This window comes from Apis mellifera, linkage group LG9 (assembly GCF_003254395.2).
Source record: "Apis mellifera strain DH4 linkage group LG9, Amel_HAv3.1, whole genome shotgun sequence".
Classification (NCBI taxonomy): domain Eukaryota; kingdom Metazoa; phylum Arthropoda; class Insecta; order Hymenoptera; family Apidae; genus Apis; species Apis mellifera.
This window is the reverse complement of record NC_037646.1, coordinates 10,387,204-10,404,794: the sequence shown is the minus strand read 5'-3', so window position 1 is coordinate 10,404,794 and position 17,591 is coordinate 10,387,204. Positions and strand designations below refer to the sequence as shown.

Sequence of the window (17,591 nt, the reverse complement as noted above, 5' to 3'; positions counted from 1 at the left end):
AAAATTGAAACATGATTTAACGATGTCCATATATTTTCATTGGTTTATCTTAATTAAGATCTCGTACATGGGTGATATTATGCATATCATTTAGTTAGTTTTATACTTAATTAGTGTCCGTGTTATCATTATAATTATTAATACATCAGGTACAGCCTTTATCATTTACCTTTCATTATCGTATATATGTTTTAATATATATATTCACTGGATTTTTTATCCCGTAGAATCTATTTCCAGGAAGCTCCTCAATTAATATCACGGCACAAAACGAGCGTAACTTATACACCGGCGAGCAATGCTAGAAAATTGGATCGATAATCGCAACTAATTTCAATTTATCTATTCAATTTATCACCAGTTCCCTCTCCTGTGGCCTGTAAAGCAATTCCCCGCTATAGACGAAATATTCGAGTTTTTTTTTTTTTTTTTTTTTTTGATTTATCGAGTAGCCCGGGATTGGGCCTGGCAAAAGTTTCGGCTCAATCTCGATTACGCTTTGATTAATAGAGAAACGCAAGCCTACGCTTGGAAATTGTGTAGTAAAAATATGGATGAGGTAACGTGGCTCCCCATAGATCGAGTTGAATTATTATCGATTAATATACAACTAATTGTAAGTAATTGATCCCCGATTCTTTGTCCCTCATGATTTAAATCGAATCTAATAGAACGAATTGAAAAGTTGAACACTAGAGCATTTGTCGAAGTGGATGGAAAAAAGGAGATTTCGAATTTATAGAAAAGAAATATAGAAAAAAAAAAAAAAAAATAGATGAAAAAATTGAAAAAATTATTTATATCCTATAATTGTGTACAAGTATTTCGACACTAGCGCCACCACTCAATATCTAACTAATAATATTAACGGATCGAAGATTTAATTAATTTTAAGTCATCCCTTTTTGAATTTGTGAACCTAAAATATAATTCATTTTGTTAAAAATTCCTTAACCATATTTATTACTAGGTAAATTTAATATTAATGATTGAAAAGAATTTTCTTGCGCGAATATCTTTATCTTTAATAATTCTTCTTAAAATCCATAAACTTTCAAAGATTCGAATACTTATAAAATGATAATGTGCTTACACTAAAATTCGAACGTGATTCGATTCTTTATACTTTGCCCGATGATATTTCGGATGCAAGAAGAGTTGGAAACATTGCGAGAAAATCCGATGAGTAAATTTTAATCGGACGTGAGGGAGAGTTATTCAATTTTTTTTTGGGAGGAAGGGGAGGGAGAATGTAACGGAGATCGGCGATCGTTCGTTAACGTAATTCAATACAGAGGATAACTGGTGAAATGGCAGAATGAGAGGTTTTAAAGTATGCGTCGTTTTTATTCTTGATGAAGCGATTCAACGAATGCGTGTTCACGTGAAGAATAGAGAGAGAGAGAGAGAGATATTGGAATCTTTTATTATTATTTTCGTTTATTTTGCTTACTTGGTGGCGACCAGAATGATATTAACTTTTAACTAGTTATGTTTCGAGAATATTTAGAAAGAAGTCTAATATATCAGAAAAAAAAAAAGAAATGACAAGAAAAGGATGATAAATTTCGTTACGATTTTATCGTAAAATATTCACGTTTGTAATTCAAGATTTTTGAATCTCGTTCTAAAATCGCGAGAAAGAACAAACGAAACAGTGAGAAAACAATAGTGCAAAAGTAAATGAAATTATGAATGAATGTGAAATTTGTTCAAAGATTTCATTCGTGCTTGAAATCTCTGAGATGGTCGGTTGGATGGAATAATTTTGAATATAGGGGGAGGGGAAAAAGGGAGCGATGAATGAAATTCGGATTAAAAGCTTTTGTTAGAGAACTAGAAACTGTTAATAAAGCAAATAACCGGTGGTTATGAACACCGGTTAATCGAGTAGTTGAAAATCAACGTGTAATCTTTGCGAGAAATTTAACAACCGAGAAGAAAAAAAAAATAATAATCGCGTTTAATTCAAAATTAAACGAATTAACGCTCTCCTCTCAAAATTCTATGATCAACGCGATGGAATAATTATTCACGTTTACGTGAAGAGCCATCAGGAGCCATCATCGTCGCCAGCTTATAGGATTTTATTACACGACGATTAGACGACGAGTATTGCGCATCCATCGCTAGGAGCCACTCTGATCTAAATAATAATTCGTATAAAGGAGTATTATAATTAGCGAGCGCACTCAATTTCAATAAAAAGTGTTATGAATTTAATCGAAAAGATTAATTAGATTTTACGAAGAGTGATAATTGGATCCCCCCTTTTTATCAATCAAATCAATAATACCATTATAATAATCATCTATTATTAATTTAATATCAATTAATGCGCTTACAATTAACCTAGTTACTCCCTCTACATGGTAGCATAATGTATCTACTTCTGTAAACCTAATCTAACCTAACTTTTCCTAAATTTCATCTGAACAACAATTCCTTTCCAAAAAAATAAAAAATTTATATTTCCACGTTCGAACATCGTTATACATATATCTCCTTTAACGTCGAATAACTTGCTCTCACAATTTATAAACATCTGTCACTGTTGAACAAATGTAAAATAATAATTCCAAAATGTTTATTAAAATCGTATCCGATTAAGAGGGATGAGAAATAATCGAATTTCGAACGCTCGGTCATAATGGCGACAACAGCTTATTATTAAGCTCAATTCAGTGACTCGGCCGAGGATTAACGCGAAAGGATCTGGACGCCGTAGCAAGTAATCTAGCTCTAGATTCGATCTCACCTGCACTCCTCCTCCTGCACGGAGTGTAACGCAGTTCCAGAATCCTGCCTTCCCTCCTCCTCTCCCCTATTCCTCTTACGTGGCTTATGCCGTGACAAATGGCGAGGTTTCCGGATAACGGCAAGAAGATCCAGGATTCGATATCTCCGCCGATCGATCGCTTTCAATTCGAGCTCTTCTGATACCAGAGATTCTCCCTGTTTCTTGTTCCGGCAAATGGAATTCGAATTTCCGTCACGTGTAACGTGTATATTGAAAAATTTGACTTATCGAGCAAAATCGATCCGAACGTTTATTCCCTCCCCCCTCATTCCCATGAAAGAGAATATTCGAGTATATTTTCGATTTCGTCCTTTCCTTTTTTTTTTCTTTCTCTGTCTTTTGAACAATTGATTCATATATTTATTTATTTATTTATCCGTTTTTGGGAGAAATTATTAAATTTTGTTGCAAAGAGAGAGAGAGAGGAGAGAAAGTAAAATAATTAGATTTTATTTCAATATGAAATGGAATCCAATGATATAAATGTTTTTGAAACATTGGATGAGATAAAGATTTCGTTTCATTTCGTGCAAGATCTTGTAATGAGGTATCTTTATGCACTTTATGAAAGTAAGAGTACTAAAAGAGGAGAGAGAGAGAGTATGAGATGCAAATATTTTTGGAAATTTCGGATTTAAGGTGAACAGATTGAACGTGTAATTTTGTTAATTTTGTTGCCTGAAATTGGCGCAAATTAATTTAAACAATTGAGATCCGATCAAGAGTGATATCGAACGGAAATTTAAAAATGCAAATAAAGATAGATGGTTAAAAAAGGATGCAATCGAACAGATCCGTTCAAATGATGACGGAAGATCGATACTCTCTTAAATATAAAAGTTCATAGTAAATCTAATTACCAATTATGAAGGAAAACGAATAATTAGTCGGAATTGAAGTATATTTCGAGAAATCTGCATTTGCAACTATACATAGAAAAAAGTTTGCAATTGATCGCTTCGATTCCTAAAATTGTTCTGATTTTTATATTCATTTATATATATATATATATACATATATATATTTTAGAATCTCGGGGATCGGGAATTGAATTCTGGAACGTGGAAACACGCCCGGCATTTAGTTCGTTTCAAGAACAATCTCCAACTTCTCGGTTGATTTGGCGCAATTTATCCTCGAATTAGTTCGGTATATCGAGCGGATGCTCACCGTCTAAATTTGATCAAACGGGGAAGCTGCTTCACTGTATCGCGATATATAGTTTAGAAAAAAGAAAACCTGTGTAGGGTAAAATGTTTCGACCGGTCACACCGTTCGGGAATGTTGTATAATTCTCGAAACTTTGCTCCCTTGGATGATATAACTCAAAGAGTCTTTCTCTTTCCTCGATCCTGGGGGACCGAGTTTCGATGCCTTGTTGCAATCGTGATAATACCAGTTGAGAAACTTCTCGAGAGGGGGAGAGAGAAGGGCTGTATGTAGGGCGAGGAGAGTATCAACGGAGATTGTAGATTGTTTTGGAAATTTTATTTCCACGCTTGTCTTAAATATAATTGGAAAAAGAATGAAGATTTGCTTCAAATTTTAATTCTGTCCAAGTAATAATTATCTTTTTTCGATCTTAGATCAAAATTTTTGATTTCCAAATTTCCAAAGAAAATGTTCCAACAGGGATTCCAAATTTACAATGTCGAAAGAACTAAAAATTTTCTCCACGTACCGATATATTATCGCAATATTATAAGATATAATTTTTCCTTTGCTTGGGTCCTCCTCTTGCGTTTGTCTTTCTTCACATCCTCGATAATCATATCTTCTCACATTTATTTCCGCCTTCTCAGTTTCTTAGAATAAGGGAAGAGGTTTCGAACAATTTTCCCATGATGCGATTACGATCTCATTGTAAAGGATTGTGCGCGTATCCTTCGATATTTAAAAGAAAATACATCGAGAATATCTATTGCCTCCACTTTCGTGTAACTCGCACCACTGATTTCCATATTGATTTCACACCGGTGAAAAGAAGCATCGAGGTGGAAGGAAAGGAAGCCAAGTATTAATTACAATATCTGTATGTCGCGTATTATATTGAAACGTCGAAATACGAATAATATATATAATTTTACTTGATATCTGTCCGCGTTTATCGGATAATTCATCTATCTTTCCCTTAAAAAAAAAAAAAGAGAAAAGGAAATTTCATATCGATATCTTTTTAGGATTTATTTCTCCTTGAAAGTATATTAAATTTATTCGAAAGACGTGAAGTTGGTTAATAAGGAAGATGTATCCGACTATCGGTGATCTTGATGAAATTTTTAAAGACGGTAGCTTTCGAATAAATATTTAAGTTGTATCTCTTTTTATCGGCAATCGTTCGCGTCCAAGGGAAACAACCCTCGATGTTGGGGGAATTGAAGAATCATTTTTCTCGAATATATTGGGCGTATCAATAAGTTGCTTATTTCTTTTTTTTTTTTTTTGAAATATAAAATTAAAAACATATACTTATCTAGGAGATATATATTTTTTGATTTTATTAATTCTTCCTTAAATTCCGAGTCTTCTTTCGTATCCGAGATTCTTATCCAACATTAAAGACTGCTCTCATAAAATGTTTTCCTTTTCAAAAAAAAAGGAAGAAAGAAAGAAAGAAAAGATTTGCAAAATGATAAATAATAAATTTGTTGATAAATTAGAGGAAAAATTCCTTGATATTTTTAAAAATTCAAGCTACAAAACTTGGATATTTGACGAAATATCGCGTCAAAAATTTAAAATTCGTTTAAAAGCTTTAATATACATCGTTACTCACGCGCGATATTCACGATCGTTCACTCGAGCGCTCGGATGAAAAATATATACCGCGCGGGTCATTAAAATGCCAAGAAGTTCAATCGAACGGGAAAACACTGTTTCACTCGAGCGCATTCAAATTTACAACCGATAGGTAAGCGCAAAATTCGACAGAATTCTTTATCGCGTTCGCGGGGGAGAGATATAGGCGCGGGGAGGGGAAAGGGAAAGGGAGCGGGATGGGGAGGAAACGAACGATAATAAGAATTCCGATTCCCACTCGTTTCACTTCAGGATTCAACGAGAGGATCCGTCTTGAAATTGTGGATGCTGGTAGATCGTTTTTTCGACAGTTCGATGAAATGGCCTGGCAAAAAAGGGGCAAGAGGGGTGAAAGGGAGAGGGGAAGAGAAAGAGAGAGAGAGAGAAATAGAATGGATAAAGCTTGAAGCAGATTCGAGCAGAATCCCGAGCGTCCCTTGGGATTGGTAATAGAGAAGGGAAAAAATGTAATTTGTCCAAGATGTTTGGATCCTTATGAGTGGACAGTGTTGCAAAAATTACGTTTGAATGTCCTTATAGAAAAGGGAAAGGAAAAGAGAGGAGAATAAAGGAAAAATAAAATAGATTTATTCCTCTTCCTTTTTTTTTTCCCTTCTTTTATTTAGACGTTACGTAAGAGACAGTTATATACGTAGGGATGCGAATATTCGAGAATAGTGGACCGATATCCACCCTTTCAAACGTAAAGTTTTCCTTTCAAATGTATTTAAAGTAATTTCGTAGGGGAATGTAATTTCTCACGGTGAAAAATTACATCGGGCGTTATTAAATTAGAAAAAGTTACGAAGATTATAGAGAAAGGAAAGGAAGAAATAAAAATAGATCTGTCCGCCCCCGATCGAGATTTTATATATCGAGGGCACCGATACTCGTGTAAAGTAATTTCATAGCTCGATTAATCAGAGTGCAATTTTCGACAGGACACGTACGATCCATTAATCACCGTGACATTATATTTAACTTGGATTCTCGAAACGTTTTGATTCGATGAGTAAAGGGGATCAATCGAGAGGCAATCGAAATCTTCCCTTCCTTCTACGTAGATGGAATTTTCCCGCGTCGTTCGCGCTAATTGAAAATAAAGAACATGATTGAACCTCTGAGTGAGAAAAGTGTGGAATACTCGCGTCGAATCGTTTGACGTTCAATTAAGAATTTTACTTGTTCCATTGTTGTTCGATGCTCCCCTATAATAATTGCTTCTCATATTATTGCCTATTATCTGATCAATCAGGAAGAACGTTTCGTTTAGAATTTCATAAATTTCATCGTTGATCGATCCGATTAAGATCCGATTTATAAACGTTAAAGCAGAGTTTACAGATTATTTGGCATGAAAAGTGATCAATTGTAGGGAAAATCTACGTCTATAGAGGTTCGTTTTACCGTCTCAGAGGTAAATTACTAGCTTAAAAGCAGGAAGATATATAGATCGTGTGATGGTGACCTCGTAAACGTGTATTGCGTATTTCGTATCTATAACGGACGTTGAAATCGATACGTGTGCTTTGCGAGAGGTTATTTTCGAATAAGAGGACGTTGATGATTGATGCGCGTTGTAATTTTAGTAATTTGTTTGCGTGTAACAATATTCGTCGAGAAAAATTTCAAAATTTATTTGTCAATTTCTACCCTTACTTGGGGAGAAGAGATCCTTTTTATTCGAGTCATTTTCCTTCTATTTGAGTAATACTAATGAGCTCATAAACGACCAAGAGGTGGTACGAAAACGTGATACGAATAAAAATTATAAAGACATTTAAATTTTGAATATTACAACAACGAAGCAGTGTTTATTCTTTAATTTAATTTAAAAAAACATTATTTAAGTTTAATTTCTTTTAGAAATCGTATAAATCGATATAAAAACGATAAAAGGATTGGAAAAATGAAGAATCGGGCAAAAATTATAGCATTTCTAAAGACCTATAAATTTTTGGGAAAAAATTTCAATAGGGATTTAACTTTCGTGAAAAGAAAAAAAAATAAAAAAAGAAAAAAAAAAATGATTCATAGAACTTTCAAAACTTTTATTCGAACCATTTTTCGATATCTTTTATCGAATATGCGATTTACAAAAGAATATTATAGAAAACCACGGAGAAAAAAATAATTGTAAAAAAAAAAAAAAGAAGAAAAATATTTTTTTTCCAAATTTTTTTTCCCAATTTTTTTTCCAAAAAATTTTTTCACATTTATATTTGTTTACAAGAATTATTTTTCTCTTAAATTAAAAAAAATATATATATATATCCACGAATAATAATCACGCAAATTTTTTACACGATTACTAAAACAAAAATCCTTCGCGTGTATAAATCTTTCCATACACCATGTCCAAAATAAAAGTGACTTACGATCCATTGTGAAAAATATTTCAAAAATATTACATGTTCGTATTAAATATTTCATATCTTCTAGGCTAACTTTTCCCCATAAATTTACACATTGCGCATACACAAAAAATTTAAAAATACAAAAAAAGCAAAAAAAATATCAACCTTACATCAAAAAAATGAATAAACGCAATTATAAAATCGCCATAAATATTATTCGATCGATCTCTCTTATTCGCGTTTCAAGAGAGGAAAAAAAAGGACCGAGGAACACTGTTCCGAAAAAAAAAAATCTCGTAAAGATGCATATCCGGTACACAGAGACTCGGGGTGGCCGCACGTCTGCGCACCGTTTCGACCCCATTGGGGAGGGAGGGAGTGGAGCATTGACGAGGGAAACGGTGATTAATAACCGTATAGGAGTGGCCTATTGTGCACGTTTGCCGATAGCTCGCCCCCCCCTCCCCCTTCCATATTCGCGTATCAGCCGAGCAATAAAACACGTTAGGCCTTTCATCGGTCCTTGTACATTCACGAACCGTGCGCACGTGTGCGCGTGAGCGTGCACCTCCTATCCAGACGTCGGCGTCGCGCCGCGTCGGTACGTGTGTTCCGTCGCGAGGATCTCCATTCTGGTTCCGGTGGCTATCGGTCGATTAACTACCTTGACCGGCCTTCGCCAAGGCGATAAAGTCGGCAGGTGGACATGATTTATTCCTCCTATCCAGGAGGACGGAACCGTCATAATAGAGCGAGCTATTGAGCTATTGAGTATTATCTATATATATATGATGCTCTTATTTACGAGACAAAGGAAGGTATGTATGAGAATGATGCAGATGAAAAGTAGGAATAGGCGAAATTCGATGTTTCTATGATGCTTTCGATGAAAATATAAAAAAATACCGTTTCAACGGTGTTATTATTATTGTTGTGGTTGTTGTTGAAAATCTTTCTGTTGTTATTATTAGAAATCTTGTTGCGAAACTTTGTTCTGCACGAGTCTCGAGGTCGTGTTTTATATAGCTCCCGACATGTCGCTCGATTTCATCCGTTTGTGAATGGTTGCCAAGTTCGTAACACGGACTCTCCCCGTGACACGGATCTTTCCACGGATTAACCGCTTCCATTCTTTTCTCCCGGCAAGCTGTTCTTTCTTTAAAAAATAGATACCATTCGTGTATACCATTGTTAGAATGATCCGAATTACACATAGATTTATGAAATTCAACGATATTGTTCATTTTTATACATCTTTCAAACATATTGAATATATTGGGTTGGCAACTAAGTAATTGCGGATTTTTTTTAGAAAATCAAAGACAATTTTTTCATGGAACTAAATAACTTTATTCTGTATTGTGTTGCCCATTTTGATCAATGACCTTTTGCCATCTTTCAGGCAGCATCATAATCCCACGTTCATAAAACTTCTGGTTTTTATTAGCAAAAAACTGAATCAGGTACGATTTGATATCATCATCATTATTGAAATTTTTACCATTCAAGAAGTTTTGTAAAGATCGAAACAAAAAGTAATCGGATGGTGCAAGGTCAGGACTATATGGTGGATGTGGCAAAACATCCCAACCAAGCTCCAATAATTTTTGCCGAGTGACCAAAGATATATGTGGCCTTGCATTGTCATGATGGAATACAACACCTTTTCGATTTGTCAATTCGGGCCGCTTTTCTTCAACCGCATTGTTTAATTTCGTTAGTTGTTCAATGTAGACAACAGAATTGATCGTTCGGTTGGGTGGTAAGAGTTCAAAATAGACAATTCCTTTGTAATCCCACCAAACTTATATATAACAAAACCTTCTTTCGATGAATACCAGCTTTTGATGTTGTTTGAGCTGGTTCACGTGGCCTGCTCTATGATCTTTTCTGCTTGATATTGTTGTAAACAACCCATTTTTCATCGCCAGTTATCAGTCGTTTTAAAAATAGTTGCCAACCCAATATATATCGAATATACATCGAAATGTATCGAAGATGAGCGAATATCGGGATGAAATGGGGGGTAGGAGGAAAGATGCAATAAATTGCAGGTTCTCTGTCCACGAGCTGGTGAAAAAAAAAAAAAAATAAGTGATGGTGGGCCGGCAATAATTTCCGTTTTTCACGCGGGGAGAAGGGAGGAGAGAGATAGAGGAGGAGAAGGGTGGTTCGATCGAGGGCCGGTGCAACGTCAATTTCGACGTGCATTTACTCGGCTCTCGAGCCTCCCCAACTCCTCCCCCCCTTCCTCCCCCGGTTTTGAAATGTAAATTTGCCGTGGGTAACAAGTGCGCGCGCGGTTCTGCGGCTCATAACGAGCCGGCGAGGAATTAGGCCGGCGCAATGGAGCCGCGTAACGCGGAAAAACGGCCACGGTTCGTTACGTTTTTTCTTTCTTCCTCAGCCTTGGCTCGCGCTTCCCCGCTGAAGAAATTAGCCTGGGGTTTCGCCGCCAATTTTTTGAGACCAGACGCTTTTGCTTCTTCACCCCCGCGATTCTGATCGATATCTCGCGAAGCCTCTCGCGATGTACACGCGTGTGTACACAGTGGCGGTGGAGAGTGGAGAAGTAATTCGAGAGAGAGAGAGAGAGAGTGAAAGATCGGAGGAAGTCGATTCTGGAGAAGGCAAATAAATTTTGTTTTTTTTTACGGATAGAAAAAAATGTGGAGATACGAGTTGGAGATTATTTTTCAAATCGTGAAAAATCACGTACATGTGAGGTAGGATATTAATTTTATGATTGATGAATGTTTTTTTTTTTTTTGATGAGGATATATTCCACGTGAACGGAAGTATACAAGCTTTCGATGAGATCGTGAACGTTGTCAAATACTCGAATATGGATATGGATAGATCGAATTTACGATCTGGTTTTGAAGAATTGAAGCATTTGAAGAATTTAAATCGTTAATCTTAATATTCGGGGTAAAATTGGCAGCGTTGGTATATTTCGATTGAATTTTATCAACGAATATCGATAGGTTCTCTATTGTTATTATTCGTATCTTAAGTTTTATTTTATCTTTTCTTATTGTTTTGCTCAAATATTGCAGTATCGTAGTTAGAAAATTCATTTCGAAATACTTTTTACGATTGGATAGAACTGCGTCAATATTATATTATTAATGTTATTAATCACATCCAGAATCCCCGATTCAAAATTTACACGATTCTATATTTATCTTTAATTATTTATCTTTGTCACGTATCTAAATTACAAATGTTTAACCCGTTGAATAAACCAAATACCAAATTACTCGAATATTTATCAACGATTAATATCATATCACAAATCGTTTTCGATCTCTCGATTAATATTTTTAATCCTCGAGGATTAGGTTATCGATCGACGAACGAATAAATTCTCGATTAAAAATCTTTCGATCTTTCTTTATTAGAAATCGAATCGAATTCGAAAATCGATTCATTCCATTAAAAAACACTCGCGTCATCCGTTTGCAAGATTATCTATCCAACGGTAACGAGATCTTCGAATCTTGAATGGCACGCAAACGTAAAAGTGTCAATGAAGGGGAGTTCTCCAAGTGTCGGCCGACTTTACGTGCAAAGTCGTATCTGATGCCAGCAATTTTACGAGGTCATCAACGAGCGGAATTTGCTCTAGGATGAATTTCATTAGGTCGCCGCGTATATCGGTGCCCTCGTGTAAACTCATCGGGGGTAAAATTTAATCCGCGTTCACCTTATTAAAACGCAACCCCTTCCTCCTCCACCTCCTCCTCCTCCTCCTCCTCGCCAACCTTGGTAATGGTAAGCGTGACTACGGTTAATTTGCCCCTTCGAGACCGGACCCGACGTAGATAAACGGTTAAACGTTATTCGAGAAATTTACTTATTTTCGACGATTCAACGTTCGTTCTCAAAGCGAATCCGTCGGTGGATTTAACTTGACTCGGTGGGCAACTGTTTGGGACGCAACAGTTCCTCTCCCCAACCTCTGGATTTCGGCCTTTATACAGGGAAGGGAGGGGTGGGGGAGGGATTCGTTTTGGACGCGATGAAAATTAAATTACCTTCTTTGAGATTCCATCATCCATTATGGAGTGTTTTCTCTACGATTTATGCACGTGTGTGTAATCGAGTTCGTTAGCTATCAGGAAAAAAAAAAAAAGAAAAAAAAATCGTAATCGTGTTTCGTGTTCAAAATATTTCTCTCGGATCGAATCGTTTTTGTAATTTATTTGTTTCCGAAATGCGCCAACGGTATTTTTCTTCCACTTAGCGTCGAATAAAATATGCGTGGACATTTTAAATGTTACGAATTGATAATGATCATGAAGAATATTTTTTTGTATAATTAATTGTAATAGAGTTCGTTGGCTATTGATAAAAACTTTGTAAACAAAATTCGAATAAATGTGTTTCGTATTTAAAATATTGTCGAGTCGAATCTTTTCTTCTAATTTCTTCCTCCAAATAAATGTGCGAAGAATTTTTTTCTTCGTCTTAGTGTCGAATAAAATATGTGTAAATATTTTAAATGTTACGAATTGATAAATTCATCATTCATTTGATAAATGACATAAAAATTTAAATTTTCATGAAAAATTCCGATAAATGTATCTCGTTCATAAAATAATTCGTAACTCGTAAATTGAATCGAACAATTTCAAACAAGTGGATATAAAGAACATAGAGAGAAGATCGGGACTCGTTAAAGCAAAGTTTATCTGGTCACATGTGTATTAAATAAAACGGCATTACAAGAACTTGATAAAAGAACCGTTTATGGAAAAATATGGAGAATTTTTTTAATTGCTTGTCCTAGACTTTTCTTTTATAAGTAAAATAAGCACGAGTACGATAATCCCGAAATAACTACAAGTTGCAGACGTAATACTGCTAATGATCGTCTCTTGCTTCGATAAATTAATAGGATCGTGACGGATAAAACGTATTCGGTGCGAAAAAGAGAGAGCGAGAAAGAGAGAGAGAGAGAGAGAGAGAGAAGATAAACGTGATATCCGTTTCGCAAATATCGTTTGACGGAATAATCTTGACTCATTAATCGCGTCCCGTGTATCGGTCTCGATTTATTTGTCAGTCTTGCACGATTTTAGCGATGTTAGTTTTTCCGTTTCATACGTGAACGAGCGCGCCCAGTCTCCTGGATTATTCCCATTAACGATTCGCGAGAGAAACGTGTCCCGATTCAAATCGAATAAAGTGATTGGGTATTTGGTTTGCTCGTCGTTCCTAAAAATTGTTTCTTGTCCGGGCAAATTTTTCGTCGCTTCGCCTGGTGCGAAACAATTTCTTCGCTGATTTTTTTTTAAACCTGCAAAATTTTTCTTAATCGCGATTTAAAAAATTTTTTTTTTTCAAATATGTCGCGATATATTATATTATGAAAAAGTTATTGGTTGTTGTCGAAAAACGATAGAAATACGAAAGAATCGTAGCTTTTTAATTCTAAATTTTCAATATTTCTTCGAGAAAATTTTTCTTAATCACAATGTAAACATTTTTTTCAAATACGATATTATATTATTAGTTGTTGTGTTGTCGAAAAACGACGAAAGAATCGCAGTCTTTTAATTCTCAGTTTTCAATAATATTTCTTCGAGAAAATTTTTCTTAATCACAATGTAAACTTTTTTTCAAATACGATATTATATTATTAGTTGTTGTGTTGTTGAAAAACGACGAAAAAATCGCAGCTTTTTAATTCTAAATTTTCAATATTTTTTCAAGAAAATTTTTCTTAATCACAATGTAAACATTTTTTTTGTTAAATACGATGTTACATTATGAAAAAGTTATTGATTGTTTTCGAAAAACGACGAAATCGCAATCTTTTAATTCTCAGCTTTCAATAATATTTCTTCGAGAAAATTTTTCTTAATCATAATATAAATATTTTTTTCAAATATGATGTTTTTTCAAATATTATAAAAAAGTTATTGGTTGTTGTGTTGTCGAAAAACGACGAAAGAATCTTTTAATTCAGCTTTTTAATTCTAAATTTTCAATAATATTTCTTCGAGAAAATTTTTCTTAATCACAATGTAAACATGTTTTTCAAATACGATGTTACATTATGAAAAAGTTATTGGTTGTTGTCGAAAAACGATGAAAGAATCGCAGCCTTTTAATTTTCAGTTTTCAATAATATTTCTTCGAGAAAATTTTTCTTAATCACAATATAAACATGTTTTTCAAATACGATGTTATATTAAACGAAAAAGTTATTGGTTGTTGTCGAAAAACGACGAAAGAATCGCAGCTTTTTGATTCTAAATTTTCAATATTTCTTTGAGAAAATTTTTCTTAATCATAATATAAATATTTTTTTCAAATGATGTTTTTTCAAATATTATGAAAAAGTTATTTGTTGTTATGTTGTCGAAAAACGACGAAAGAATCTTTTAATTCAGCTTTTTAATTCTAAATTTTCAATAATATTTTTTCGAGAAAATTTTTCTTGATCACAATATAAACATTTTTTTCAAATAAAATATTATATATTATGAAAAAGTTATCGGTTGTTGTCGAAAAACAATAAAAGAATCGTAGCCTTTTAATTCTCAATTTTCGATAATAATATTTTTTGTAACGGATACGACTTGAGTAGCAACATTTGAAACGTGATAAGAGAAACGTTTTGCTTCATAATTCATTCGTACGAATCTTTTCATTTCTTCGATTCAACGATTGAAAGTTTGAAAAACGAAAAGTGAAGCATCGCAGGAATATGAAGGTAACGGAAGTTTCTTGGAGAAATTTGATATCGCGTCTATGTGCATCCACAAACGTTGTTATCACAGGTTGCATTAATAAATTGTTTTCGAAATCTCTATCCGGTAAATTGTCACTTTCGCGCTAAATTATATCTCGTCTCGAATTAATTTTACTCGCGATATACACGTCTTCCTGAATTTCAAACAGATTCTTTAATCATTCGTATTGGTTTATACCTCTGGCTTTAAGGTCGAGATCTCGAAATCAGATATCAAAATCTTTGTTCCTTCTTAAGGATCCTTAAGCGATCCTTCAAGATGATTAACGAGTTCTTTTTTGGGGGGGAGGGGAGTGTTTATTTAAATAAAGTAAATATGCCTGTGGTTATTCTGAACGCAGTCTAATTCCAACTGGAAACATTTGCATGCGAAACAATTTCTGTTCTCGACTCGATCTCGAGTTCTGACATTAAATTTTACTTAAACTTCGAAAGTAGGGTAATGCGTTTGTAGAGTAGAGTATCTCAATAAAGAAAAATAAAAATAGGGAAAAAAGTAATTTCTAACAAATTTCCCGAAGAATCTCGCGAAATCCGTGCACGAAATTTTCTTTGAAAATTTATCTAATCTATATATAAGCGAAGACTCGAGGAAACTCAGTGGTTGGTGTCGATGGAGCTGTTTCCTGATGTTTATATATTTTCTTAAATCTATGGGGAATATTTACCCGTTTACTTTGCAACGCTAAAGTTTCCACCACCTTTATCTCTTCCTTCCTTTTTCTCGCTTTTCTTTTGGGTTATTAATTTCGCTACAAGATGTTCGAGAAAGATATTAACGGAAACAAATTTGTCTCCCTTTATCTCTCCACTTCTTCTCTTTTTATCTGGATTATTAATTTCCTTTTTTTTTTAGCGAGATATTCGAAAAAGATTAACGAAAGACAAATTACTTTGTTCTTTTCACGAAAAAAGTCAGAGAAATATATATATATATAAATATTAAAAATATTTTAAAAAAGCTTCTTCCCTTCATAATTTCCTTTGACTTAATTTTTTCTTTCTTTCTCTCTTTGCGTTCAGAGTTCATATATTTTTAGTATATCCGAATATCATATTACGAAAACAAATTTCTCGATAATCGAGTCTTATATATATATTCGTAGCGATGACTTTCACACAATCTTTTATATCGTAGCGGAGGAGAGAATTGGGGGGAGGAGTGAAAAAGGAAACGATTGATCGTTTATGCTATATAGGTTGAGAAGGATGAGGAAGGAGAAATTCTTTCGGTAGTTTGTCGAGATGTAGAGGGAGGCAATGTAGCGTGGCCACAACAGCACGGCTGGTGTCTAGAGTGAAATGGACGATTGTGGAGAAATTGCTTCCCTTGTGGAGTTACGATCGTTTCAATTTCGCCGTTGTGACCCGTTCACTGACTTTCTGGGTTAATACGCGGATTCCGTTCGTCGTAATATCCGTTATTATTTATCTTCTAATCGCATCTTTTGATTCCGCGCAAAAATGAGATAGATTTTTAAATAATTATCACCGAGCGGGTGATTTCTTTAACGACGAAGAGGGGGTGGGAACGAGGCTCTTATTTATATTATTTTATTAATAATTATTACGTATCCGATGAAACGATTAACCCATTTTCCCACTTTATTTAGCGACGATATATTTTATTTTTATTTGCCTTCGATATCCTTCGAAAGAATTTATCTCGCATCGTTATTATTCATATTTTGTTCCACTTTTGTCGATTTTTGATTATTTGATTATCGAAAGATAATCGTTTCGGAATCTATTTTAAATTTCTCGAATTTTCTCGCAAATTTCTCAAATCGATCCAATTTTGGCGAGGAGAAATTATCTCTCGTGAGATGTAATAAATTGAAGAAGCAAAGGGGAGGAAGAAATACGGGGAAGAAGGGGAGGCGATAGTTGTCGGGAAAGTTTTTTGCCTTCGATTCGCCGCGTTTTGTTTTCGAACGGAGGACCCTTCCCTCTTAATTACATGGAGGGGAGAAGGGGGAGTGATATCGAAAGGAAAGACGAATCGGACGAGAAGTTGTCCAATTCTAAAGTCGCGAAAATCAACCGTGAGTTCATCAACTGGAGATTAATAGCCCTCCCCCCGCCGCTTGTTTCACTTCTTCCTTCCCTTACAATCGATAAACTTTTCCCGTGATTAATCATGGCGGCCACGTACCTTAAAGCTAGGGTTAATCGCTCGATCCACACTCCCCCTCTCCTCCGCGTTCCATTTCGATTAAGAGAGATAGACGGTGCGATTGCCGCTTCCACAAAATTTTCCACGGAGATAACGCGCTCTTTTATTTATCGCCACTGACTAATCGTTTAATCGTTCGGTATTTAAAAAAACGAACAAGACAATTCTCCAATTTAATTTTCCAATTCAAGTGGATCGTTTTCGTTCTAAAAATAAATAAGTTTAGTAATCGTTGACGAGGCGATGATATTTCCAAATATATTTTATTTAAAAATGGTACATACATTGACGTTTATTTATAGAGGATGACTCGGGCAAAAGAGGTGCTTCCTCCTCCCTTAAATATGGAAAATATTCCTTTATAATCATTTTTCACACGCTCTTTTTGTTCGCTCCACAATTTTTTAATATTTATCGATTTCGACATATACTTTTTCTGAATTTATTATTTCTCGATGAGCATCAAACAAGCGATATTAATTTTTTTTCTCAAGGGAATTGGACTAAAATATTTTTTCTTTCCTTCTTTTTTAACCTTTGCATTCATTTATATTCATTTATACCGTTTCACGATATCTTTAAACAATCTTGTTTTCCCGAGAAAAATTTTCCAGAAGAAAATAAGGGCAGGGAAACAAAAAAAGGAAACCGGTTCCGTTGCAGCTTTCAAGTAAGAATGGCAATTTTCTCTGA

At 34.6% G+C, this 17,591-nt stretch overlaps 1 protein-coding gene and 1 long non-coding RNA gene across 5 annotated transcripts in view; one reads left to right on the top strand and one right to left on the bottom strand.

Moving 5' to 3' along the window:
• Positions 1–17,591, bottom strand: part of LOC102654507 — a 203,892-nt gene that overhangs the window by 11,411 nt on the left and 174,890 nt on the right. The window lies entirely within an intron of this gene.
• The window catches only part of LOC726106 (zwei Ig domain protein zig-8), a 73,514-nt gene that overhangs the window by 18,804 nt on the left and 37,119 nt on the right, over positions 1–17,591 (top strand). The window lies entirely within an intron of this gene.